General features: G+C 36.6%; 1 long non-coding RNA gene across 1 annotated transcript in view; it reads right to left on the bottom strand.

Annotated features, from left to right (window-relative positions):
• Nucleotides 1-4,693: 4,693 nt before the first annotated feature.
• Nucleotides 4,694-27,163, bottom strand: part of LOC145788997 (uncharacterized) — a 185,020-nt gene continuing 162,550 nt past the window's right edge. The window contains exons 2-3 of the long non-coding RNA XR_014337642.1: nucleotides 5,581-5,842; nucleotides 4,694-5,100 (exon numbers count right to left, since the gene is read on the bottom strand). This is a non-coding gene — a long non-coding RNA (uncharacterized LOC145788997). The remainder of the gene's footprint in view (nucleotides 5,101-5,580; nucleotides 5,843-27,163) is intronic.

Here is a 27,163-nt window from a genome sequence, read left to right as displayed (position 1 = left end):
ATATCTCAAAATTGTTTCAAAATGTATGAAATCAAATTGTTCCAAAATAAATGACATAGTTTATACTTAATTACTTCACATACTAATTTTTAGTATTATTAAATAATCAGATCATGAGCATATATTATTTATAAAACTCACATCATGGTTTAGTAGAGGCCGATCTTTTGACTGAGTAAGCGGGGGTGCTCAATTAATGACCTTCCCCCCCTCATACCTGAGGTCTCGAACTGAGACATCTTTGATTATGACGAACAGTGACCTTGGCATGAGTCACGATTTTTTTAGTTTTTTCAGGTGGCGACTATGAGATTTGGTGATGTAGTTCATTTCTGGCAAATGTTGTAATAAAATGAGTTTTCTATAAAAGTCATCGAATCTGAACTCTCATTTATGTTTCACATTTTACTCTTGAGGCTAGATTGAAGAGATCGACGGTCTGAACTGTCGAGCGCACTCAGGTACCCCCAGACATGCGACAATTGCTAGGAAAGCCTCCATGCTTAGAGGGAAGACGGTAATTCATAGATTCTCTTAGAATCAATATTTGAAAAAAGGATGTGAAAATTCATTTTATTAAACATGAACTTCATGTGGATTAAAAATTATAATTAACATTATAGAACAGCAGAAATTCATTTTATTAAACACAAGCTTCATGTCGACTGTTTTTTAGCTAAAATTAAAGTCATATACTTCAATTATTTTTGGCTTTTCACACCAGTTTTGGTGGTTGGAGTTTCCTTCCTGTTATCTTCTCAACTGCACATGCTTTAACAAGGATACCAGTGAAGTTCAAGCAATATTTTATTAGCATTTTTGGAAGTATTTATGTTGTATGTGAACTAACAAAACTGGCTTTTTACGGCTTCACATCAACAACGTACAGTAAATGTAAACCGTGGTTTCTTATTTTTACGGCTTGCTTTTTTTGCATGCCGTAATAATTTTCCAACCACGATGTGTCTATTGTGTATGTCATGAATGCTAATAACAATGTTTTTTTTACGACTTGCAATGTTAGCCGTAAATAATAAAACTTTCTATGACGTGCATATGACATGTCGTTAATACATCAAGTATACACAACACACGTACACCAGCTGTTAAAAATATTGAACATTTCACGGCGCACAAAAAGTCAACCGTTAAAAATTACACTTTTCACGATGCACAAAAAGTCAACCGTTGAAAATATTACACTTTCCACGACACGTGATTGCTATTGTGAAAAGTATGATTGAAAAAAAAAATGCCAAAATGAAAATTTCGACCCCCGAACCCCAAAATTATTTTTTAAAAAAAAGCCCCAACACCAAAACAAAAATTAAAAAAAGAAAATTCAAAATACATTTAACTCTTTGGCTACTTCTAATCAAAAGGAAAGTACGAGGCTAGGGTTCATCACAAGGTACATAAGAGAGAGAGAGGAAGAGAGAGACAGAGACAGAGAAGGAGAGAGAGGGAGAAGGAGATGGAGTGCGTTCAATACTGTTGGAGGTAAAGTGTTTCTTACAATCACCGTCTTCAGAGGCCTCTCTTTCATCACCCCAAACCAACATAACCTCAAAAAGCCCTCCGCCTGCGACGTCGACATCGTCACCAGCAAGAAGCTTCTAGTCTTCGAAGTCGTCTCCTTTAGCTTCTTCCTCTTCTCCTCCCTAGTCGCTGAGGGCCTCAAGCTCGCCATCAATCTCTTGAACATCAAGGATGTCGATGATGCATTTTGGGTCAATCAGTGGTCTTATGTTGTTTTCTGGAAGATCGGTTGCCAAAACCCTAAGTATGTTTTTCACTCAATATTTTTGTTTCCTCATCTACTTTGTAAATATGAATCTATTTTATTGCTGAGAAAATGGAGGGAAAAAAATATATTTTGATCTCTAACCCTTTAGTTTATGTTTTATTACCTCTGCTTGGTTGCTAAGAATATGAAAAAGAAAGAAAAGAGGGGAGTCAATGAAATTATCTGTCTTGATTTTGCTATTATTTTTGTCCATTTGCTTGCATTCTAATCTTTTCATTTTAGGTTTTGGGCATACTTACTGTTTGATTACCGGGAAAGTGGAGGGAAAGGGGAAAAGAAAAAAAAAATAGAAAAAAAAAAAGTAATTATAGTTTACCAAAACACTGAACTATCCAGAACTAGGCATATATCTTGGTTGTATTAGGTTCATCTAACCTAATATTTTCTCTTTAACCAAACAGGGGCTATAGATCACAATTATAGATTTTGTTAATATAATTGGTCTTATTTTGGGTTGGGGTTTCTAAGATATGATTTGACATGTTGTGGCTTTATTGGGTATTGCTATCTGTTTTTGTTTTGTAATTTGAATTCCTTTATTTCCTACTTTTAAAGTGTTATGTCTGTTTGGTTCTGCTTTGTCTTGCAGAATCATAGTGAAAAAAGTAGATTTGTCTTAGTTTGTCCAAACTCTTTCATGATCTATGCATATATCTAGTGACTTTGAATTGGCCTTTCCTCTAGTATTCTATGTCTTGATTTTCTTGTTTCTTTCTGTAAATGTTTGTCAAGATCTAGTATTAGGTAATTATTTGGTTTTTATTTTCTTAACAAACTCTAAAATATTGTGCCATGTGGACACTTTTTGTAAATTAAAGGTTTAGATGCTCGGGCGGAGAGTGTTTTTATGGTTACTTGAATGCATCACTGTTGTCAGATTGAATGGTAATGAAAAAGGCTTATTAAGTTGTATGTTTGTTTATTTTTTTTGGTAGGTATGTGGGTATGAAGATTATCAAAGGGAGAATGAAACAAGAATGCTTTCAAGCCATTAACTTGTGTTTGAATACATGGAACATGACCTCTCCGGCCTCGCCGCAGTCCAGGGTGTCAAGTTCACTGAACCACAAGTGTGATTCTCTCTAACCCATCATTTCTCAGTAATTTTACTCTGTTCTAGATGACAGGGTTGAATTATAGTTGAATTTTAGGTTGGAAGTGCTTTTACTTTGCTTTTCAATATAAAAGTTGAAGTAATTTTTGCTTTCAAAAGCAATGTAAGTACTTTTTATTTATTTATATTTTTGGGGATACTTGTTCGGAACATGTAACACGGACACGGAACATGACACGGACATTCAGACACGAAATTTTTCAAAAAATAGGGGACACGACACGCTGGGGACATGTTTAATATATATAATTTTATTTATTTATTATATGTCTAAAATAAAAATAAAATCATTAATTCTTATACAATCACAATAATAATAAAAAAATTAACATAATTTTTAAATTTTTAAATAAAAAATGAGTTTTTTTAAAATAAAAATAATTTATTTTATGAATTTTAAGTTTAACAAAAAAAATAAGTATAGAAAAAAGAAAAAAAAAAGAGGGAGAGAAACATTGAAAAAAAAATTAAAAGAGAAAATAGAGGAGAGAGAGAGTGAAGTCAAAAAGGTAGAGACAGACAGAGTCAGAAAAGGGAGAGACGAAAGGGAGAAGGAGAGGAAGAAAATGAGGAGAAGAAGAAGAAGACCAAAGAAGATGGAGACAGAGAAGACGAAGAGAAGATGGAGAAGAAGAGAAGAAGCAGAATACCTCAGCTTCTTAGATTGATCTGAAACAGGTTAAGCCTCTCCCTCGATCTCTTTCTCTGTCGATCTCTCTCTCTCTTGTTCCCTGTCTCCGTCGATCTCCTTCTCCCTTTCTCTGTCTCCTCTCCAACAGTTAGGGCTTTTCGATCCACCTTAGGCGTGTCCGAAAAGTGTCCCGCTGTGTCCATGGCGTGTCAGACTGAAAGATTTCAAAAAAAAAAAGACACGCTAGAGAGTGTCAGACAGGTGTCTACTGTGTGTCCCACGTGTGTCCAACACTCGTACGCAGGGCCTGGGGATGTGTCAGTGCTTTATAGTTCAAAACTTACAAATAATTTTTTTGATGTTTGAAATAATATTTTGGTGGTTGATTAATACTTCTATATATATATATATATATATATTTGTGAAACTTGTTTGTAATGTTTTTTTAGATTATGCAAAGCAGGTAAAATAGAACCTGTTGAGAAAAAAAAAAAAAAAAAAAAAAAAAAAAAAAAAAAAACATATTTGCTAGATTGTACAAAATTGGTCAAATAGAACCTGTTGAATTTAAAAATAAAAATAAAAATAAAGATAAAAAATGCATATTTTACGGCAGACATAATAAGTCGTCGTATTACATATTTTACGGTGAGCAATCAGCGTTATTATTTGTCTCACCAATTAACGGCATGCAAAAGTAGTTGTAGAAAAAATGACGACGCACAAAATCTGCTATTAAATAGTTTTTAACGATGTACTATAGCATGTCATAAAAAAAGTAATAACGATGCACAAAATCTGCCGTTAAATACTTTTTAACGACATACTATAGCATGTCATAGAAAAAGTAATAACGATGCACAAAATCTGCCGTTAAATAATTTTTAACGACGTACGAAACATATCGCTGAAAGTAAATGACTTTTCATAACTGGTCATAATATGACGCGCACTGCACGTCGTTGAAGGATTTTTACGGCGTGCATTACGCGCTGTTAAAATCCTTTTTTTGTTGTAGTGACGTTTGGAAAAAAAAATTAAAACCTAACAAATAAAAGATTTACTTGAGATGGCTATTTAATTCAACTAGAATAAGAGTGAAAATAGGAGAGAGTAGCAGAAGGAGAGGGAGAGGGAGAGAGAGAGTGAAAATAGGGAGAGCAAGCTATTGGAGATGAGTCAACTGGTTGCTCTGGTTTCCAATTTTTCAAAATTAAAAAATTCAATGGTCAAGATGTATTTGCATAATCCAAAAGCAGATAATGAAATTACATACATATTGGTTCCTTTCTGTTTTTTTGAGCCGAACCAAGGAAAATAGCTTTGACAATTGTTACAGCTAGCAATGGTGATAAATGAAAAAATGGGAATGAGTATATAAAATACAAGTCTAACAAAACACAATAGAACAATGAAAACAAATTACGTCCATAGCCAATTGCTCTTTCTCTAATAGGATGGTCCACATCAGTCCATAGCCAATTGCTCTTTCTCTAATAGGATGGTCCACATCAGTCCCCGCAGAGAGAACTTGCACAAATGAGAAGCCTGCCAAGCACGTAAAACACAATATGGTGCAAAACTTGGTGAAACAAGCTATGCGAAAAGACATCAAAAGCATGCAAATCGGCTATATAGTGACTAGCAGTGAAGATATGCTTGTCAACTACAATCAAATCATTCATATATGTGCTTCTTATTGAATTGCTACAGTGACCAAATTTGTTGATTAATTCTAGATTAATTTGCCAGAGTTGAGGCGGTGCATTTTTTTATTCACCCAAATGACAGGTGATGGATGAAGCAACTCCCTTCCCTGATTTGTTATTTCAAAAGAATTGATCTCAGTGAAAAAATCAATTAAAGAAAGAGTTAATAATATTATGTTCACCAACTTATCAGGTGGATGAACAAAACTGGAGTCTGAAGTTCAATTACTTACTACGAGGACTACTAGTTAAGCAAGAATGAAGTACAAATTGCAAACTTGCCAGTATATGAAAGACAATAACCTGTGGATTCCATTACCTCACTAATACTGGAACCAGGAGCAGTTGTTGTGTTACTCCAGGAATCTGCTCTGGTTCCACAGTAACATATATCTTCTGATACTCTTTCTTACAATATCCACATTTTGCTGAATCTTGTACCCAATACTCTCCACACCTTAGATCTAAGAGGGGACAGCTGCATTCACATATATTGATTGCATCTCCTCTGATCGGTTCAAAACATAATCTACAAACTGCTCTCGCTTCAAGTATCTTTTTAACACCAAAATTGCCATTCTCTAATTTGCAAGAAACCAAAATTAAATAGAAACAAATTAAAAGCATGATTATTACAAGAATACTCAATATAAGCAATTAAGTTATTTTATTATGGTTCCTTTATTATAACTCAAAAATGAGCAGCGGACTAAACAAGTCAGTTTTGGACTATTATTCAAGTGGTTATAAATAGGGCACTTAGGTGCCAAGAGCAACTCCCCCAGTGTAAGACAAAATGCCTACTCTTGTCCAACTATTGTCCAACTAGTTTAGCTAATTTGTGTTAGTTCCGCCTCTATTTGATTAACTACAGAAGCCTTTTAAGAAAATAATTGCATTTCCCGAATAATGAACTGGGTCAATTATCAATCGTGCAGTGCAGTGTTATTAATTCCGCGCCTAGACGTGCTCCTAGGCCCAAAGCTCATCAAGGCATAGTTAGTGTGCTTCCAAAACATCTTAGGTTAGGCGATATAAAATATACTCCATAAAGGCGCATGAAGAGTGCACTTTAGGTCTAGGCTCAAGGTGCACGACTCGTGCTTCTTTTAAAATGTTTATTACAATTACAACACTAGATTACACTTAATCTTTTTTTTTTATTTTTAACATGCGATTATAGGAGATTAATCCCCTAAACATACATTCCAATCCAATACTATTTGAGACCTAATTATACAAAAACGTTGGTTGAATAGAGCTTTCTCTTCAACTGAATCAGTGTGTTTGATTTGAGTTTTTTGAATTAAGTTTTTTGAAAACTCAGTTTTTTGGTTTTCATGTTTTTTTGTTTTTAGTGAATTTTTTTAAAATTTTAAACATTTTTTTTACTTTTTTAGATGCACCTTATTTAGATGTATCTAAAAAGTAAAAAAATTGTGAAAAAATATTTTAAAAATTTAATAAATACATAAAAATATAAAAAATGTACTGAATTCTCATATTTTTTTTTTGTATTTTTGGTATTTAGTGAATTTTTAAAAGATTTTTTTCACAAATTTTTTACTTTTTAGGTATATTTATGTTAGGTATGTCTAAAAAGTTAAAAAAAAAAAATTACTTAAAATATTTAAAAAATTCAGTAAAAACAAAAAAACACGGAAAACAAGAAAGTAGAATTTTCTGAAAAGTGTTTTTGAAAAAACACAACAAAGCAAAGTGAGGTTATTCTTTTTATTTAACTCCTTAATCTCCTTCTCCATCACCTTTCTAGTTTCATATGTTTATGATTTATGAGTTAGATGTTTGTGTTTTTGTGCACTTTGAATTATTTATCTATAATTAAATATTGTTATTTGTTGGTATTTATGTATGAAAATATCTAATATTTCATTTTTACTTATGTTAAACCATGAATCATTTATTTATATTAAATTATCTATTTTTTATCGTCGACGTGAGCCTCACTTCGATGAAGCCTACGGCCCCCAGCTTGTGCTTTGTGCTTTGTGCTTTGAGCCTAGGCCTCAGGGAAAACTTGGTGCTTCAGTTCACCTATCACCTTTAATAACACTGGTGTAATAAATACATGTCATATAATCACTATAACCCACACTGATGATATGAAGTAATAACAATATTACAATTTCTAAATACATGTCATGTAATCTATAGCGACCCCAGTCTTTTTCCATTCGGTTGTTGTATTCGGACTTATGTTCCGTAGATCTTGTCGTTATATAATTGTTGTTATTGTCCTTTAATTTCTTGTTTTTAAGTTATAGGATGTGTTGGGCAGGTTGGTTGGGTTTGGAAACCAAGTGTTACTGTCCAGATTTTTGGACCTTCGCTCGAGCCAAGGTTTGTTCGCTCGAGCGAGATTTGGGTTTTGTGTCTAGTGGCTCAAGCCATGGTTTCTTCGCTCAAGTGAGCGATTGCGTCTAGTGTAGACCTGAGAGCTGTGTTTCTTCGCTCGAGCGAGAATTCTGTAGCTCGAGCGAGCTTCTCGGTTGCAAACCTGAAGCATCGAGTTTTTGGCTCGAGCGAGATCTTCTTCGATCGAGCGAGGGTTTCTTGTGTCTGGTCGCTCGAGCGACCATGTCTTCGCTCGAGCGAGCCTATCCAGTTTATATAAGCAGCAGCGGGTTTTGATCAGTCTTTTTCATCTTCTTTTTGATTCCAAACCCTAGGTCCGACTTTTCTCTCTCCCTACTCACCTTCTCTCTTAGGTTTGATCTACTTAGAGTGTATTACTACCCTAGATCCTTTGTTAAAAAGATAGTGTGAGTCGAGGGCTCCGTTTTAATCTGAACTTTTCGCGATTTGGAGCACTTTGGATTTTGGGTGGTCATCCCCATCTTCTCTATTTAAGTTGTTTTCTTCGAGGTAGGGATTTCCTACTCCATCTTATAAGTTTTGTTCTAAGTTTTGGTATTTCGATATGTTGGGGGTATTTTGGAAATTTTGGGGAAAACCCTAGTTGTTTTAATAAATTAATTTGTATAATTAATTTAAGGGGGAATTGAGGAATTTATTAATTTAATGGTGTAGTTGGATAATTTAAATCACTCGCCTATTGAATTGTTAATATATTTATTTCCAGTCTAGAAATAACTGTTTTGGGCTATCGGTGGAGGATAGTCGTGATTGTTGTAAACATTGCATGTGGATTAGGGATAACTGAAACTAATCACATTGGTTAAGTCATTAATTTTGACTATTGAATTAATATAGAAAATACATGTATTGATTGAGCATTGCATTTGCATATTGTGTGGGAGGAGATAGGGGATGTACTCCACGGTTTAGGGGAAGATAGGGGATGGACCTCTAAACCAGATTTTATTTGGGAGGAGATAGGGGATGGACTCCATTAGCATCACTATTATGTGTGCTTATTGATATTGAAGTGTTTTTACATGTTATTGATACAGCACTAAAATGTGTATCAAACGGGAAGTATGAAGTGTTTTGATGTGAGCCTGAGTCTCATTTGTTTGGTTGATATTGGAAGTAATGTGAATATGATATATATAGTTCACTGTGGTAAGTTTGGCCAGGTTCTGAGCCATATCGGTAATAATGAAAAGTGAAACGTGTCATTGACATTAGTGTCATAAGACTGTATAATGATGTAATTGATTATCTTGGTTAACCATTTATTGAATGCTATTGCTTTATTCAATGCTTATATTTGGTTTAGTACATTTCTACTAGGCTGTGGCTCACCCTATATGGGAACATCATTTCAGGTTCAGGTGATAAGCTACCTCCAAGGACTTAGCTTGGAAGGATTTGGATTTTGAAGACTATCTTTAGTTATTTGTTTTTATTTGATACATGTAAACATTCAAGCCTAGGGCTTTATTTGTATTTGAGTTAGAACTCATATTTTTGTGTCCAAGTGTTGGCTTGGAAAGATGTAAGCCCGTAGGGCATTTAGTTTGGTGTTACATGTAATGTTTTATTTAGTAATACTCTGATGAATGAGATAATGAATTGTTTTCTTTTAATATTGCATGTCATTGATATATATATATATATATATAATGGGTTTATTTTGAGGGCGTTACATAATCACTATAACCCACACTGATGATATGAAGTAATCGCAATTTTATAATTTCTAATAAATCTAAACTAATTAACTATTTTTGAAAAAGTTAATGATCATGATTTATGTGTCAAAATTTTTAGTATGGAATCCAATTGAATAAAAAGCTTTCAAAACAAGTTGCATATTTTTTATAACCATGATTTCATCACAGTCGCTTTAATGGAACAAATGGAAGAATGTTAATTCCATGTTTAGTTGAGGCCCACTAGCCTTTATTATTTTAGGAAATTGTTTTAACCCCTTTGAAGATGACTCTCACACCCCTAAAGTGATCCTGACCCTCCATGTATATGTGGAACCCACTCATGTATGTGCGGGGTTCACATCACAAGTGGTTCAGATTTGTGGGGGTTTGTGGGGGTCTTGTAGGGTGGAGGTTTCAATCATTGCTCATTATTTTAACATGTTTTCTATTATTTTGAATTCCACAATTACATAAACTACTTTTTTTAAGATAAAATTCAAAATTACAATTTTAAATATGGAATAACTAGTATTACCCCCATGCTATATATGGTATCACACAAGTAATTAAAAAATAATGTTAATATTAAATAATAATTAAAAATTAAAAATATTTTAAAATGAAGAGAAGAAAGAGATTTATAATCAAATAAATTTTAATTATTTTTGTGACAATTACAATTAAGGTCTTTTTTTTTTCTTTCTTTCTTTTGTGGTCTTGTCATCAATGGTGTGTTTTATGTAGTAAATATAAAAATGTGTTATAATATAATTAGAAAAAAATTAAGACAAAAAATATAATAAATCATAAAAATTGTACCTACGGTAAAACATAAATAAATTATGCCATTGAAATTTTGTAATTATACTTCATCTTATATTAAAGTTCATCGGATCATATAACAAATCACATTTGCCAATTAATTTTTAGGAAAATTTATCCATAAATTCTATATGAGAGAATGTTTATCCATTTAGTCTTAAGAGTTTTCTTATGAACTAATTAGTCCTTTTTGTTTTGAAAAGTTATATTTATTTGATTTGATGCTATTTGAGTTTAAGTAAATGCTCTTTTGTGATTTATTTTTCCAATCTTTTTGATTTGTTTTTGGGATGGAAATGGAAAAGGTGAGGTGTGAAATATTCTTTTTTAGGGATTTGGGACTGAAGTATTGATTGTCGAACGTGAAAATCTATATTTTTGTTAGTATGGTTTTCTGGTGTTATATTGAAGTGTTACATTAGAATATTACATTTGGAAAAAGTACACTAGAGAATTTTCGTGTGTTACATTTATTGGAGTATTACATTTGGGAAAAATACAATAAGGAATTTTTTTAGAATGTTACACTGTTGTGTTTTAGAAAAGTATATTAAGAAGTTTTTTAGTGTATTACTAAGGAGTTTTTTAGTGTATTACATTGGAGTATTACGTTTGGAAAAAAATATATTAAGAAGTTTTTGTGTGTTACATTAATTGGAGTGTTACATATGAAAAAAGTACACTAAGAAATTTTTTAGTGTGTTACATTAGAGTGTTACGTCTGGAAAACGTATACTACGAAATTTTTGTGTATTATATCGATTGGAGTGTTACGTTTGGGAAAAGCACACTATGGGATTTTTTTTGATAATTTACATTGTCACGTTTGAGAAAAGTACAGTAATTAGTTTTTTAGTGTGTTACATTGGAGTGTTACTTTTTTGAGTATTACGTTTTTTGAGTGTTACATTGAAGTGTTACGTTTAGAAAAATACACTAAGGAGCTTTTTTGAAGTTTACTATAGCGATCCCGTGTTTACCCTTGTTGAACAGTGATCCGGACATGTGTCTGTGGATGTTGGTAGTTGCTTATTATCTTGTTTGCATCCTCTTTACTTTGTATTTTGAGTTATAGGATGTGTTGGGCAGGTTTGTTACAGGTTGGTCGTGTTTTGGAGCCAAGTGTTGCTGCCCAGAATTTTGGGTCTTCGCTCGAGCCAGGAGTTTGTCGCTCGAGCGAGCGTTGAGTCTGTGTCTGGACCTGAGAGTGGTGTTTCTCGGCTCGAGCGAGCTTTTCTTGGCTCGAGCGGTCTGGTTTGTTCTTCGCTCGAGCGAGAGGTCTGTCGCTCGAGCGTGCTTGTGGTTGCAGACCTGAGGGTTCGAGTTGTTGGCTCGAGCGAGAATTCCTTCGCTCGAGCGCACTTTTGAGTTCCTTGGCTCGAGCGAGAGTTTCTGTGTCTGGTCGCTCGAGCGACCAAGTCTTCGCTCGAGCGAGCGTGTTTTATATCAGCGGACAGTAGCGTTTTAAACATCACTTTTTCACTTTCTTTTTGATCCAAACCCTAAATCCGAGACCTTCTCTCTCTACACTTACATTCTCTCTAAGAATTGATCTCTCTAGAGTGTGAATCTAGCCTAGGGCCTTTGTTAAAAAGATAGAGGGCATTGAGAGCTTTGTTTTAATCTGAAAAAGTTTGGATTTGGAGCACGTTGGTCTTCGAGTCTTCATCTCCTTTTTGGCTCAAACTTCGAGGTAGGGATATCCTACTCCTCTCTATGGATCTTGTCTTTAAATTTTGGTATTTTGAGATGTTGGGGTTGGTTTGGTAATTTTGTGAAAGTTAGGGGCTTTTGTGCAATTTTACAAAAGTTGGGGTTTTATTTATAATAAACCTGAATGCATGTTTGGCATAGAGAATTGGAATAAATGTTGAATCATTGATGAAAATGGGACCTTAGGGTTGAAATGTTAATTATGGGAATTGACCTAATTACATTGTTTAATTAATTGGGATAATTAATTGAGAGGAATGAAATGTTGATTTAATATCCATTTGTGCATTTATTTTCTGTTTAGAAATATCTGCTTTGGGCTATCGGTGGAGGATAGTCGTGATTGTTGTAGACAATGCATGATGATTAGGCAAACTAAAACTAATCAATGGAATGTGTCATGGAACTTGACGGTTGAAAGATTACATTAACTGTATGTATTGAGTGATTGTATATAGAACCAATGTGTTTGTATACGTTATGTGTAGAGGAGGAGATGGGGGATGTACTCCGCGGTTTAGGGGAAGATGGGGGATGTACCTCTAAACCGGATAGTGTTGGGAGAAGATAGGGGATGAACTCCGGAGATAGAGCTCATATGCTTATCTTGGTGAAGTGTGGATATAGCTCATATGCTTGTCTGTGGATACTGTTGTTATACATATCTGTTGTAGAATGTGGATATAGCTTATTTGCTTATCTGAGAATGTGGATATTGTTGTTATACATATCTGTGAGAATGTGGGTAGTGCTTATATGCCTATCCGTTGAAAAAGGGCAAATGAAAGGAAACTTGGACTCAAAAGTCGTATGACATAAATGTGTGATTTATGTGAATGTATCAGTGTTAGCCATCTATCAATTGCTAATCTTTTAGTCATTGTTCATGGTTGGTTTAGTGTATTTCTACTGGGCTGTGGCTCACCCTATATGGGAATATCATTTTCAGGTACAGGAAGCATGCCACCTCCAAGGACATAGCTTGGGAGGCTAGAGGCGGACATAGTTTTGTGTTGTTTTACTTTTGATGTATTACATGTAAATTCAAGCCAAGGGCTTAATGTGTATGAGTTAGTACTCTTTTTGTTGTAACCAAGTGTTAACTTGGAAAGCTGTAAGCCCTTAGGGCATTTGCTTTTGTTGTTAATATGTAATACTTATGTAATAGAATTCTGATGAAATGATAGAATGTGGGACTTTTGAATATCAATGCATGTCTTATTTAAGGGGTTTAATGCTATTATTTTGAGGGCGTTACAACTTGGTATCAGAGCGTACCGGGTTCGAATACTTTGGGTACGTGGGAAGTGAGTAGGATCACAATGGGTTTGTCTCGCTTGATAGAGACTTTGATGTAGTATCATATGTTATGGGCTTGCTTGATAACATGCTTATGTGACTATGTGGGTATGGGATTTAATTTCTAGGATGTTGATTGGATCCTTGGATTTCTGGGAGTCTTGTTGGAAAGGCACTTGATCAATGCTGTTTCTAACCGGAACTCTGGTAACGCCTCGGGACTATCATTATCCGGAAATGAAATTCGTAAGTGCTTATGTGTTTATGTGCTTATGTGGAGTGAATTACAGTTGTCCATGCATTAGGACGTGAGTGTTTAGTTTCGGCACATTTGTGAATGTGCTAATGTTCTGTGTTACCTTTATTAGGATGTCAGGACGAGGAAGAGGTGCTAGGCGTGGTAGACCTGCGAGGCAGGAAGCACCGTTACAGGGTGAGATTCCGGCAGTGCAGGAGGGAGTTGGTCAGGCCAATGTGGCCGAGCCAGTGGGTCAGCAGGCTATGGGTGCCTTGGCCAGAGAGATAGCAGGAGCTTTGGGTATTCTTAGAGCTGGAAATCAGGCCGCTGAGGCAGGGCCTTCCTTCTTGAAGAGGGAGTTCTTCCGGTCTAATCCGGATGAGTTTATCGGGGATCCAAAAGAGCCACTGAAGGCTGATGAGTGGCTAGAGCAAATGAGTAAGACGTTCGAAATGCTTGGCATCGAGGACGGAGCACTGAAAGTGACCTTGGCATCCTTCCAACTGAAGGGAGATGCGGGTCAGTGGTGGAAGTACGAGAAGGCTCGTGTTGGTGGTACTTGGGAGGCGTTTATAAATGCTTTTCAGGAGAGGTTTTTGTCTGCAGCAGCTAGGGAGAAGCTGAGGGATCAGTTCAGCCGGCTTAATCAGCAGGGCTTGTCAGTGGCCGAGTTTGAGGCTACCTTTACTAGTTTGTCCAGGTTTGCACCTGAATTGGTGGCGTCTGAGGAACGCCGTTGCTATGAGTTTGAGCGGAAGCTGAGGCGGGGCCTCAAGTTGAGGGTTGGTGGGTCTTACATTCGAGAGTATAGACACCTAGTAGATGCAGCTGCTCATATGGAGATTATGATGCAGGAGGAGGATGAGGGGCAGAGAGGCTCCAAGAGGAGCCAAGATAGCCAGGGTGATGGCAGGAGGCAGAGGGGTTCTAACCCTCAGCAGTTGCAGGGTGGTGTTGCTAGATCGACTTTCCCAGTGCCGAGTGCAGGCTCCGGGAGAGGTGGTCAGGGGGAGTTTGTTTGTTACAAGTGTGGCCAGCTGGGTCACAAGGTTTCTGTTTGCCCGTTGAAGGGTGGGGGTCAGAAAGCTACTTCTTCTTCAGCTAGACCGCAGAGTCAGAGTTTGGGCAGGAGGCAGCCCTTGTCTTGTTATCAGTGTGGACAGCCTGGGCACCTGAAGAGGTTTTGCCCGCAGTTGAGTGCCACTTCGGGAGCGTCTGGTTCTAGGCAGACGCAGGGTTTTCAGCCAGCTCAGTCTGTGCAGGCCTCGAGGGCCAATCCGGGAGCTTCGTCATCCCAGTCTGTGCAGCAGTCTTTTGCTCCGAGAGGTGAGCAGGTAGACCAGGGGCCTACGGGGCACGTGTATGCTGTTACCGCGCCGGATTTAGTACCGGCTCCATCAGTAGTGAGAGGTACTTTTCTGTTTTGCAACTCGGTTGCTAATGTGTTGATAGACACGGGTGCATCTCATTCCTTTGTATCTGCTGCATTTGCATCTGTTTTGGAATTGGAGTTAGCACAGTTGGCATCTCCTATTTGTGTGGTATCGCCTTTGGGTGGTGAGTTGATCCTGAAACAGGGTGTTAGAGGATGTGATATAGAAGTCGACGACTATAGGCTTGCTTTTCCGTTTGTTGTCATACCCATGAAGGGTTTTGATGTTATTTTGGGTATGGACTGGTTATCATCATACCGGGCTGTTATTGATTGCTACCGCCAGAGGGTCACGTTATGTACCTTGAGCGGGGAGTGGTTCCATTTCTTGGGAGACCGGGTTGGTAGTGTTTTGCCACCGGGGTATGATTCGCGAAAGCGAAGTGAGCTTAGTAGTCTACTTGCCAGCTTTGAGAGTGGCGAGAGTGGTGAGAGTGGTGAGACCCAGCTTGTATTGCCGAGGGTGGTTTGTGAGTATTCGGATGTCTTTCCCGAAGATCTTGTTAGTTTGCCACCTCATCGAGAGATAGAGTTTTCTATTGATTTAGTGCCCGGCACGGCGCCGATTTCTATGGCACCTTACCGTTTTGCTCCAGCAGAGTTGGTTGAGTTGAAAGTTCAGCTCCAGGAATTGCTAGATAAGGGCTTTGTTCGCCCTAGTGTTTCGCCGTGGGGAGCACCGGCCCTCTTTGTTAAAAAGAAAGATGGGGCCTTGAGATTGTGTATTGACTACCGGAAGTTGAATCGGGCTACGGTTAAGAATAAGTACCCTATGCCCCGTATAGATGATTTGTTTGACCAGTTGAAGGGTTCCCGTTGTTTCTCTAAGATAGACTTGAGATCGGGTTACCACCAGTTGAGGGTCATGGAGGAAGACATTCCTAAGACGGCATTCCGTACGCGGTATGGCCATTACGAGTTTTTGGTGATGCCATTCGGGCTTACCAATGCACCGGCAGTCTTTATGGACTTGATGAACCGGATTTTCCGGGAGTTCTTAGACCGATTTGTGGTCGTCTTCGTGGACGACATCCTTATCTATTCACCTTCAGAGGAGGAGCACGAGGAACACTTGAGAGTGGTGCTTGAGTTGCTTAGAGCCCATAGGCTGTATGCCAAGTTTGGGAAGTGTGAGTTCTGGCTGAGGGAAGTCAAATTCTTAGGCCACGTGGTATCCGGGGAAGGGGTGTCTGTTGATACATCCAAGGTTGAGGCAGTGCAAGATTGGGCACAGCCTAAGAGTGTGTTTGAGATCCGTAGTTTTCTGGGATTAGCTGGGTATTACCGTCGGTTTGTGAAAGATTTCTCCAGGTTAGCGTCACCGTTGACTAGATTGACTCAGAAGGGAGTCAAGTTTGTGTGGAGTGAGACTTGTGAAAAGTCGTTCCAAGAGCTGAAAGTTAGATTGACCACCGCTCCGGTGTTGATTATTCCGAAGAGAGGGTTGGGTTATGCAGTTTATTGTGATGCCTCACGAGAGGGCTTGGGTTGTGTGTTGATGCAAGAAGGGAAAGTGGTAGCTTATGGCTCACGTCAGTTGAAAATACACGAGAAGAATTACCCCACACACGACCTAGAGTTAGCGGCTGTGATCTTTGCCTTGAAAATCTGGAGGCACTACCTTTATGGTGAGAGGTTCGAGGTATTCTCGGACCACAAGAGTTTGAAGTATCTGTTTACACAGAAAGACTTGAATTTGAGGCAGAGGAGGTGGATGGAGTTCATCGAGGATTACGATTTTGAGTTGCATTATCATCCGGGAAAGGCCAATGTTGTGGCCGATGCCCTTAGTAGGAAATCCATCAGTGATGTAGCTTGTATAGCCATCCGGGAATGGGAGATGTTGGGAGCACTTGGTGAGTTTGATTTGCTATTGGGCGAATCTGTTGAGGCTGCGGCCTTATTTTCTGTTGTTGCGCAGCCTACACTTGTGACTAGAGTGTTAGAGGCACAGAGAGGTGACCTTGAGGTAGAATCCCTCCGAGAGAAGATCTCCAGTGGGAAAATTGAGAAGGGTTTGACGGTGTATCCCGACCTGAGTGTGAGATACCGAGACCGTTTGTTTGTACCGGAGTCTTGCCGAGAGGAAGTACTCCGAGAGTTTCATCATTCGCGCCTTGCAGTGCATCCGGGAGGTACTAAGATGCATCAGGATTTGGGTCGCCAGTTTTGGTGGCAGGGTATGAAGAAAGATGTGGCTGTTTTCGTATCAAAGTGCCTTACTTGCCAGCAAGTGAAGGCCGAGCATCAGAGGCCAGCGGGTTTGTTGCAACCCTTGCCTATTGCCGAGTGGAAGTGGGAGCATGTCACTATGGACTTCGTTGTAGGTCTTCCGAGGACTCAGCGGGGTAGTGATACTATTTGGGTGGTTGTAGACCGGTTGACTAAGTCGGCACACTTTATTCCTATGCGCGTGAGAGATTCGGTAGATCATCTTGCCGACTTGTATGTTCGGGACGTAGTGAGATTGCACGGGGTTCCAGTGACGATCATCTCAGATAGAGATCCTCGTTTTACTGCTAGGTTGTGGCAGAGTTTGCAGAGTGCCTTGGGTACTAAGTTGACCTTTAGTACGGCTTATCATCCTCAGACTGACGGGCAGTCCGAGCGTACTATTCAGATCCTCGAGGATATGCTTCGGGGTTGTGTCCTGGACTTCAGTGGGACGTGGGAGAGGCACTTGCCCTTGGTAGAGTTTGCCTACAACAACAGTTTTCAGTCTAGCATCGGTATGGCACCGTTTGAGGCCTTGTATGGCCGACCGTGTAGGTCTCCAGTTTGTTGGGCCGAGGTGGGTGATGCACCTTTGTTGGGTCCGGAGTTGGTTAGGGAGACGACGGAAAAAGTTGAGCTTATCCGTAGGAGGCTTGTTACAGCCCAGAGTCGACAAAAGAGTTATGCTGACCGTAGGAGGAGACCTTTGGCGTTTGAGGTAGGTGATCATGTCTTTCTGAAGATATCACCTAGGCGAGGTCTGATGAGGTTTGGGAAGAGTGGGAAGTTATCCCCTCGGTTTATTGGTCCTTTTGAGATCCTTGAGAGGATTGGTGAGGTTGCTTATCGGTTAGCCTTACCGCCGCAGTTGTCCGGAGTACATAATGTGTTTCATGTGAGTATGCTTCGGAAGTATGAGCCAGATCCATCACATGTGTTGGATTGGACCGATTTAGAGGTTGATGAGGATGCCTCGTATGAGGAGAGACCGGTTCGGGTCTTGGATAGGCGGGATCAGGTCCTGCGTGGCAAGACCATTCCTTTGGTGAAAGTCTTGTGGAAACATCACGGAGTGGAGGAAGCCACTTGGGAACGTGAGTTGGAAGTCCGAGAGAAATATCCGGACTTGTTTGTTGATATGTGAACTTGTATTTAAATTTTGCATTTTAATGAACTTAAGAGCTTTTATATATGTCTTAAGTTGTGAAACATTGAAAATGTTTTGGTTTGTTGGAAGTATGTTTTGGGAACTTGCCTCATATGGAAGTTAAATGTAACATTATATATGTTGATTATATTGTTGAAATTGGAAAGTTAATGCATGATGCTAATGCATGTTAAAAGTACATATGTTGTTTACAGATTGTGAAATGCCTCCTGTTAAAGGGATGGGATGACCGGTAATGGGTCGGATTGTTGAATGTTAAGGTGTAACATTGTTTAAAAGGGAGAAAAACTTGTTTTGAAAACTTGTGCTTAATTTCGGGGACGAAATTCTTTAAGGGGGGGAGGTTATAGCGATCCCGGGTTTACCCTTGTTGAACAGTGATCCGGACATGTGTCTGTGGATGTTGGTAGTTGTTTATTATCTTGTTTGCATCCTCTTTACTTTGTATTTTGAGTTATAGGATGTGTTGGGCAGGTTTGTTACAGGTTGGTCGTGTTTTGGAGCCAAGTGTTGCTGCCCAGAATTTTGGGTCTTCGCTCGAGCCAGGAGTTTGTCGCTCGAGCGAGCGTTGAGTCTGTGTCTGGACCTGAGAGTGGTGTTTCTCGGCTCGAGCGAGCTTTTCTTGGCTCGAGCGGTCTGGTTTGTTCTTCGCTCGAGCGAGAGGTCTGTCGCTCGAGCATGCTTGTGGTTGCAGACCTGAGGGTTCGAGTTGTTGGCTCGAGCGAGAATTCCTTCGCTCGAGCGCACTTTTGAGTTCCTTGGCTCGAGCGAGAGTTTTTGTGTCTGGTCGCTCGAGCGACCAAGTTTTCGCTTGAGCGAGCGTGTTTTATATCAGCGGACAGTAGCGTTTTAAACATCACTTTTTCACTTTCTTTTTGATCCAAACCCTAAATCCGAGACCTTCTCTCTCTACACTTACATTCTCTCTAAGAATTGATCTCTCTAGAGTGTGAATCTAGCCTAGGGCCTTTGTTAAAAAGATAGAGGGCATTGAGAGCTTTGTTTTAATCTGAAAAAGTTTGGATTTGGAGCACGTTGGTCTTCGAGTCTTCATCTCCTTTTTGGCTCAAACTTCGAGGTAGGGATATCTTACTCCTCTCTATGGATCTTGTCTTTAAATTTTGGTATTTTGAGATGTTGGGGTTGGTTTGGTAATTTTGTGAAAGTTAGGGGCTTTTGTGCAATTTTACAAAAGTTGGGGTTTTATTTATAATAAACCTGAATGCATGTTTGGCATAGAGAATTGGAATAAATGTTGAATCATTGATGAAAATGGGACCTTAGGGTTGAAATGTTAATTATGGGAATTGACCTAATTACATTGTTTAATTAATTGGGATAATTAATTGAGAGGAATGAAATGTTGATTTAATATCCATTTGTGCATTTATTTTCTGTTTAGAAATATCTGCTTTGGGCTATCGGTGGAGGATAGTCGTGATTGTTGTAGACAATGCATGATGATTAGGCAAACTAAAACTAATCAATGGAATGTGTCATGGAAGTTGACGGTTGAAAGATTACATTAACTGTATGTATTGAGTGATTGTATATAGAACCAATGTGTTTGTATACGTTATGTGTAGAGGAGGAGATGGGGGATGTACTCCGCGGTTTAGGGGAAGATGGGGGATGTACCTCTAAACCGGATAGTGTTGGGAGAAGATAGGGGATGAACTCCGGAGATAGAGCTCATATGCTTATCTTGGTGAAGTGTGGATATAGCTCATATGCTTGTCTGTGGATACTGTTGTTATACATATCTGTTGTAGAATGTGGATATAGCTTATTTGCTTATCTGAGAATGTGGATATTGTTGTTATACATATCTGTGAGAATGTGGGTAGTGCTTATATGCCTATCCGTTGAAAAAGGGCAAATGAAAGGAAACTTGGACTCAAAAGTCGTATGACATAAATGTGTGATTTATGTGAATGTATCAGTGTTAGCCATCTATCAATTGCTAATCTTTTAGTCATTGTTCATGGTTGGTTTAGTGTATTTCTACTGGGCTGTGGCTCACCCTATATGGGAATATCATTTTCAGGTACAGGAAGCATGCCACCTCCAAGGACATAGCTTGGGAGGCTAGAGGCAGACATAGTTTTGTGTTGTTTTACTTTTGATGTATTACATGTAAATTCAAGCCAAGGGCTTAATGTGTATGAGTTAGTACTCTTTTTGTTGTAACCAAGTGTTAACTTGGAAAGCTGTAAGCCCTTAGGGCATTTGCTTTTGTTGTTAACATGTAATACTTATGTAATAGAATTCTAATGAAATGATAGAATGTGGGACTTTTGAATATCAATGCATGTCTTATTTAAGGGGTTTAATGCTATTATTTTGAGGGCGTTACATTTACATTTAATAATTTAACATTATGAGAAAATTCGCATTTGTCCCTCAACACATAACACACGCGCATATATACTTGGCTCTTTATGTAATTCACACTAGAATGGGACATTTGGGTCCATAAGAAAAAAGATAGGACTAAACAATTTATACGTTTACTATTGCGGATTTATTGGTGTTTCACCCTAAGTTTTAACTTTTACCTTTCTTGTAAAACTCGATAAAAAGGATTAATAAAATAGAAAAGAGAACAAAGGGAATAGTCTCTTTCTCTGTCACTCCTCAAATTAATCTTCCCCTTATTAAGCATAATTGTAAGTTCTCCCCTCAAATAGGTCAATTACAATAAAATTAACTATTGAAAATAAAAATTAACGTTCAAATTTGGAATAGGTCAATCTAGCATTTAATCTAATCCAAAGCCATTCTTTTGGTCTGACTTCACCATTAAGACCAATGCTTTCATAATTTTAAAATATATATATATATATATAAAAAAATTTCATATTAAAAAAAATAAATTAAACTATTTACCAATGTCAACTTATCTCTCGAAACAACTTTTCTTGGTCTAGACCTAACAAACCGATTATCATTGTTTGAATTATATGCCACTAATAAAATTAATTTATTAAACAAATAAACAAAATATATTTGTATATAAAATAATTTTGAGTTAGCCCCTAAACTTAATTTTTTTGGCTCATTTTCTAATTGAACCATTTCAGTGCTTAAAGCCTAACCTATTTCTTTAGATAATATGACTTGTTTGTCAGTGCCGACATAGTTAGGATTGTTTAGTTTTGCTTTAAAACTTCGTGCACTCATTCTTCCTTTATTAATGTTTGTCTCAATAATCTTTGTATATTGATTTTCATCAATAAAGTTTTTTTTTTTTTTTTAATGATAAAAAAAGTGATCTAACTTACTGATAAGAACTCAAGCTTGATTTTTTTGGGGACCAAACTATTTAGACTGTATAGGTTATTCAACCACAGTTACCATTAGAGGATGAAGTCTATTATGATTTATCTTAAGAATAGTTGGTAATCTACCTAAAATTTATATATATATATATATATATATTTGTATTTGTTCAATTATGTATAACTCGCTCTTCAAATAATATTTTTTTTTATACAGATTTTTAAAAAGAGTAATATTATGTGACCATATTTTGATATCAGATTTTAGTACCATATATTGTTAACACATTACATGACACTAATCACATTATTTGATAAGAGTCACATGACATACAGGTATTGTCTTTAAAGTGTCACATCAGATACTATCAAATATGATCATCATAGCATTACTAAATTTCATATTTTATTCTTTTAATATTCCAAAATTTTAAATTTTAAATGAAATGGGGCCTAATAATGAATAAGATTCTGTTTTGGGTTTTCCATTTAAAAGATTTTTAAAATTTCAAATTAGATATATGGCTAGATGTGCCAATAGTTTTAGGCTAAATATATTTCTTAAGTTTTAAAAAAATTATAAAAAAATTTAAAAAAAGAATTAAATGTAAACTTTGAACCAAACAAATAAAAATTTGCTCAATAACATTTGAAAATTAACGTTGATAGGTCATGATCAATATGTATTGCATGGATCCATCTTTTACTATTATCGTAAAAAAACAGAAGCTGTATTTCATTGTTACTGATTTAAAATTATGAAGTAGTGTTCTATTGTTATTATCATTTAAATTTTTGATTTATTTTTCATATCAATATTATTTAAAAAAAATATATCATACATTTAGAAATTTGAAACTTGATATTTACACCATCTAAAAAAAGTGATAATTACAAAATTTAAAATATGTTATCATAATGATTGAAGTGTCAATAATTATAATTAAAGTGAAATGATCAATGATTTTATGACACGTGTATTTTTATGTTTTATTAATTTAAAATTATAAAAAAAAATTTATTAGAAGTTTTAAATTCATTGACCCAACATTTTTAACTATATAATAGTATAGATAGAAGTATAAATATATATATATATATATATAGATTTCATACTATAACCATTGAAACTAAAATTAGCTTTTTAAGTGACCTTTTGGCTTTTTTAAAAGATAAAAAAGGGAGCTGCTATTCACACTCTACTTTACTCTAAATACACCCCCTTCCTTGCTCTAACTACATTAATACTCTTGGAGTTTTGGTTTTTTCAGGGAGTGTATTTTGTGTGAAAGTGTATTAATATAAATATATATAATAAAGGACAAAAAAAGGTTGTATTTGGAGTAAACGGGAGCGGGAATAGTGGCTCCTTAAAAAATTAATGTATTTAGGAATGATTTTTTTAATTGTATGGGAAAATGCGAATAAGTGATGTCGTATTTTTATTTTTTTACTTAAATCATTTATTCTCCTTCCAAAGATGTAAGCAATTACGCACTCACTCACAAAAATTGTTTCGTCTTTTCCATCTAGTACAAAGATTTCCTAAGCTTTTTTTTTTTTTTTTTGGTATATGCCCAACACATTTTAGCACCCTTTAGTTTCTTGACTTTTTAATCAAAAAGATAACATCCCAAACATGGCACGAGTTATACGATTTTTATTTATTTATTTATTTATCTATTTATTTATTTACTGGTTTATTTTCTTCTATTAATGTTTTTTCCTAAGTATTATATAACAAATAGATATATAATAATTCAATTGATAAAAATAAAATAAATGAATTTTCTAAAATTACAAAAAATTATACTTTCGATCAAGTATAATATAACGATTCTAGTTTAAATCCGACCCGTTTATTGTTTTGGATTCGGGATTCCTTGTCTTCATTGTTGTTCATGTCCTTGTTCATCTCATTCCTTGTTGAATTGGATTGTTTGAGTACTGCGGTTGCATTTGAAACAGGTTGAGCGTCCGTTTTTCAAAGAAGTTTTTGCCCAAAATTTGCTTGTTCGCTCGAGCGAAGATTCTGGCGCTCGAGCAATCTTTTACAGTCTACAAAACTACTAAGAATTTGATATCCGTGCTCGAGCGACACTTCTTGAGTTCGAGCGAACTTTTACAAGTTTGAACTACTAGAAGGGGTGTCTAGTGTGCTCGAGCGACCATTCTTGCGCTCGAGCGGTGTCTTCGTTTGTGTCTGGTCGCTCGAGCAACCATTCCTGCGCTTGAGTGATCTACACGTATATCAATCCGTAAAAGTCACTTTTTGGATCACTTTTTCGTTTCTCTCTAAAACTTTCAAAAACCTAGATCTACCCCCTCTCTCTCTAAAACACACCTTTAAACCTCAAATACACCCTCACTCCTGATCTCTACACCTTTGTCCTTTAGAAAAAAGATAGAGTTCGTCAAGAGCTTCTTTCTAATCGGAGCAAAGTTCATTTTCAGCTCCTTCCAACTTCAACCCTTACTCTCTCTTGTCTTCTAATCTTAATTAAGGTAGGGATTTTCTTTATAGTGTGCATGTTGTTTAGCTTCGTTATATGTTATTTTGTTAGTTATGGGTTTTCAAAAAGTTAGATTTGGATATATATTTATTAATGCACAAATTTGGGGAAAAATACTTGTTTTCAGTTATGGTTTCAGATTGGTAACCTAGTGGTTGTGTTATGTATTTTTGAAGAAAACATTTGGTTTAATGGGTTTTCAAAGGTTAATAAAAAAACTAGGGTTTTGGATGCTTTTATGGAAAAAGATGGAATTAGAATGGATGTGGAATTTTAGTTGAAATGAGGTTTGGTTGGAAAATGTTTCGAATAATTGAAAAATACCAAGTATTATTTACTCTTTTGAAATGGTGATTTTGTTGGAGACCATATGCGAGGTTTCGGAAAATTGCATATTTTCGTTGAGATTCACAAGACTTGTGAAGAGTGTGAATGTTGTTTTGGAAATCATGAGATTTTGTATAAATCATTGGGATTCCGACTTGGTTATGATTTTGGAATATTATTGTTGTTGTTGTCTTTTAATTAGAGATAATTGTTTTTTTGGCAATCGATAGAGGGTTGTATTGATAGTTGTAGAAACTGCATAGGAATTAGGGAAGGGAAATATTTACAAATCATACATTGCATTGTGCATATCATGGATTTGTAATTGGAGATTTCAATGTTTCGGAAAATATATGGTTGTTTTGAGATGCATGTATTGTATTACAGAAAGGGTAAATAAAATGGTAAAGCTATGAGGTCGTGTTAAAGCAGAATTAAGTTGGCTTATGTGTCCTTGGTGTAAGACATAAAACCCGCACGGTAGGTATCAAGCCTTCCGGCTAATACCAATAAAAATGGCATAGTGACTTTTATAGTTACTATTATGAACACTAGCCCAAGGAATTTATTCATTTTATTTACCTCTTGATTGTTTTGAAAGAATATTGTTGATTTGGAAAGGTGTTTTGAAAATCTCACTTTACATTGTTTCAAAGAGGGAAAATGCATGTTTCACCATGACACCTCACGCGCATCCATCTTATGACATTGTTACACTTCATACATGTCATTAAGTTTATTGCTACTGGGCTTTATGCTCACCCTACGAGGGAAACCACTTTCAGGTGAACCGGTGTGCCTCCGCCAAGGTGATGACTTGGGAGGATCTTGTTGCTTGAGGCTCGGATTTATTGTTTTCCTTGGTTATCTATTGTAATTTAAGCCACGGGCTTCTTTGTGTTGAGTTGTGACTCATTTGTTGTAACCGGGCAAGGCCTTAGAAATTTGTAGCTTTTCAGGCATTAACTTGAAATAATTTCATTTTATATTTTACAGATAAGATTCATGTTGTACAACAAAAAGAATATACTGAGGCATGTGTTGGAAACAATGTTATATATTCATATTGTTGTTGTGATCTGCATGTTAGTGATATTGTACAGGAGTAGAATATCTTCTTTTTTTTTTGGGGGGGGGGGGGGGGGGTGTTACATATAATTACATTATCTTGGAAATTCGTAATTATAATTCATCCTACCACTGTTTTTTGGTCTCTCTTTCTCTTTCCCACTCATCCTCTATAGCATTCTGAAGATTTTCTTCATTGCTCGAGCGATGGATTGGTTGCTCAAGCGGTCTGGCATGCCATCCAATACTTTAGCAGGTCTATAATTCTAGTTATTGCTGAAGTTTGCTTGAGCGCAAGATTGGTCGCTCGAGCGGTCCGCCTTGTTCGGTCTAAACTTCTGGGAGTTCGAGTTCTTTGCTCAAGCAACGGTTTCTCGAGCGGTCTGTTTGAAGTTAGCATCTTTAAAAAAGCATCTTGGTTCACTGTTCTCCATTTTTCTCGAACGGTTTCTCTCTCTTCTTCTCTTCTACCATTTTTGTGGGTTTCAAGCATTCTAGCTTTGTTTTCATCTATTTCTACTCACTTTCTACCATAGTTCTATAGATCAAAACATAGAGGGTCACGAGAGTTTCATTTTTATCTGAGCTGATCGTGCTTTTGTTGCTGTGGATTTTTCGGCTTTCTCCTTATTGCTTCAAGAGGTAGGGATTTCTTTGTTCATTTTCAATACTTTGTCTATAGATAGACGTGGTAGATTTATTGCATAAAAATCATATCTATTAGGAATTTCTTTGAAAATCATGAAGGGGATCTAGGGTTTGAATGTGTGGAGTTGAAATTGTTAAATTGATTGTTGTTTGGGTTAATTGGGGAGTAGTTTAACAAGTTTATGTAGAGAGGGAGAGAGAGAGAGAGAGAGGCCCTAATTTAATATTTTGACTTAGTGAATCAAAAAGGGATAACATTGAATAATATTTGTATTTTGTTAATATGGATTATGTGATTGTGTTAACAACAAAACGGGAGAATTAACCATAGTATTGAAATTATTTTGGATTAATCATGACAGATTGAGTTGGACTATGGCTTTGATATCCATGGATTAGTTTTGTTAAATGAAGAGAATGGATCCTAGAGAAAGATTGGTGTATGGTGATTTGAAAAATGAAAGAATTGAGTTTTAAAAAGAGAAAGAGGTCATAACACTTTGTAAAATTAGAAATGAACTTCAGGTTGGATTGTGAATATTTTATTTTATTATTGTTCTTGTTGGACTTAAAGTCTCATTTGAATTGAATTATTTTATCACAAGTATAAAGTACACGTGTTTAGAGGTTTTTGTCCTTGGTTATCGGTGGAGGATGACATTTTTGTTGAATAGATTATATGTATGTATTTCACTGGTATTATTTGTACGCTTGACCTGTTGTGATGGTCGGCAATGTATACTTCGCTGAGAATCTGAGCTACCATACCTTCAGCTAGCGGCTGGAGAATTGATTACGCTGAGAACCAGAGGTACCATTAGTTTCCAACGAGTGTCTAGTAGATTGGCATTTCATTATGGAAAGTTATATCCTTGGCTTGCCGTGCTTAAGGCAGGTAGAGCATAGTTTTGTTAATCATATTTGTCTCAGTGTGTCTATGCGTATAATGCGTTATGATGGTTATGTTTCAGGAAGACCAGGTTGTCTTATATGTTGAGTAGCTAGTTGTTTGGTGTTTGTTGTTTTCATCTTTGTGTTAGATGTTTACGTGTACATATAAGCGTATCAAATTAATTGTTGAAAGAATCTCTTTAACT

This window comes from Camellia sinensis, chromosome 8 (genome assembly GCF_055761805.1).
Source record: "Camellia sinensis isolate YWXY chromosome 8, ASM5576180v1, whole genome shotgun sequence".
Classification (NCBI taxonomy): domain Eukaryota; kingdom Viridiplantae; phylum Streptophyta; class Magnoliopsida; order Ericales; family Theaceae; genus Camellia; species Camellia sinensis.
Note: the sequence above shows the minus strand (reverse complement) of the source record. Positions and strands in the feature narration are given on the sequence as shown.